The sequence below is a fragment of the Chrysoperla carnea genome, chromosome 1 (genome assembly GCF_905475395.1).
Source record: "Chrysoperla carnea chromosome 1, inChrCarn1.1, whole genome shotgun sequence".
In the NCBI taxonomy this organism is placed as follows: Eukaryota; Metazoa; Arthropoda; class Insecta; order Neuroptera; family Chrysopidae; genus Chrysoperla; species Chrysoperla carnea.
The window spans coordinates 81,841,442-81,843,450 of NC_058337.1; the positions used below are offsets into that span (position 1 = coordinate 81,841,442).

The window sequence follows — 2,009 nt, forward strand, 5'->3', positions numbered from 1 at the left end:
CATATCAGGTCAAATTCGAAGATCTTGATGGCTTAGAAAAGACCATTTTGCAAAAATATAGCTGAATAGTGGTGATACATATCTGAATTTTATCCTTCAAGGTTTATTTGGCCACAGACTTACTGTCAGAAACATCTGATTTCAAAATGGTCCATGGAAAAAAATTCAGTAATGTTTAATACGATGACTTAGGCGGTCCATCATGGTCTAGTACCTTTGAATTTTTAATACTTATCTTTTTACATTTAATGAAGCTAAATCACTAGTTCAACCATAGTATACGAAAATCGCGAGTTGTAGCTGCTTAACGTTCTTTTTTCATTTTACCATGAAAATGTTGCTTGAGAGTGGTTGGTATTATTTCTGTCTAATTGTCTAAGGGATGGAACTAGAGTGTTTAGCATGCGAGCCAAGAGAGAGCAAGATGGTTGATAGATAGCATTTGGTGAATTAATGTTTCAACTTGACCACGGAGATGACGGTTATAATGCACACATTAGGTGGAGGTAATATTTGTTTGCAAAGTTTAAATTTCTCAACGAAGCGAGCAATTGTCTGCTAGTTAACGATAAACGTAAAATTTATTATTTAGGTAAAAAAAATCAAAGAATTCCTTCGAGCCGGATTTGAACCAGCGACCTATGGATCACTATTGCCTCTAAACCACTACAGTCCACCGCTCTACCAACTGAGCTATCGAAGGTTGTTAAACTTGGGTGAAAGTAAATTACTTGAAATAGTAAGAAAACAAATTAAATTTTATTACTAATTCTTATTTATTATTATAATACTTTATTTACCATCTTTTAAGTAACAAAATAATATAATAACTTGCGGAATGCGGTCAAGGTCTACATGTTTGAAGCATTATGATTGCTTAATTTCAGTTTTTGATTATAATATTATCATGAAATTGTTTTAAATTACTCGATACTTTTCTGAAAAACGAAGAGCTCTCTGTCTGCTCTAAACATGTTACCTTTGACATTACTGGCGAGGATCTAACGGGCACTTTTTATAAGATTTAAATTTTTCTATGTGATTTAGTTTTATAAAATTTCTATAAAATTTCCCGGTATAGGGAAATTCTGGTAATATGGTCCGATATTTTCAACATAACTTAACGTTTCGTAATCACGACAATGTATCATAACTTTTAGGTTGATGCATGTGTGTACGTATTTATTCGTGTGTTTAGGAACTTTTTTTCGTTCACGATTTCTGAGGTATGAAAAAAATAGCGATCTTGGATTTACGCCAATCGCTGCGTAATAACATCAGGTTATGCTAAAAAAAGCGTAATAACATAAAGTTATGCCAATAGCGATAGGTAGAAATCAGGGAGTTGGGGAAAAGAAACCAAAACTTGTAATTTTCCTATAATATTAAAAAACTGGAAATTTTGGTGATAATGTAAAGCTATAGGAAATCATATATATTCAGAAATGTTAATTGATAATTGATTTTATGAATTTGTATAACATCAAATAAAAAATGCTGGACTTTCATCTCAGTACCTCCTGCAAAGAAATATGTAATATTTAGACAGTTAAAGAAAGTTATTTTCATTATCTGAGCAGTATGTTTTTTCTTTAACTGTTCACATCAAGAAAATCTTAAGATAATTGAATAGTCTCCATAAGTTAGATACTTGGAGATGTTAGATTTGAAATCTATCTAGGCCCTAAAGCCTTTGTCATTAGAAAATATTAAATATTGATTTTTTTTTAAAATTTAATATAAAAAATTTCCTCAAACAAATTATTTTCAATTCCTTAGACAGAAAAATATACATACTTATTTCCAAATAAAATAGCTTTAAGGCTTTATTAAAATTTTGTATATATTTATTATCAAAAGCTTTCCAGAATTAAAATAATATTTTTGTAATAAATCATAAATGACATTAATAATAAGAGCCAATTAAAATTGAAAATAAATCGGAGATTTTTATTTGTTATAAGATTTATTTGTTTGTTATTGGCTTATGTACTAATAAGAATATGCTT

General features: G+C 29.4%; 1 non-coding gene across 1 annotated transcript; it reads right to left on the reverse strand.

The window, feature by feature from the left end:
• Positions 1-611: 611 nt before the first annotated feature.
• On the reverse strand, positions 612-703 carry Trnay-gua. The gene is given in 2 exon segments: positions 612-647; positions 667-703. It is a non-coding gene; the product is annotated as a tRNA-Tyr (tRNA).
• Positions 704-2,009: the final 1,306 nt, after the last annotated feature.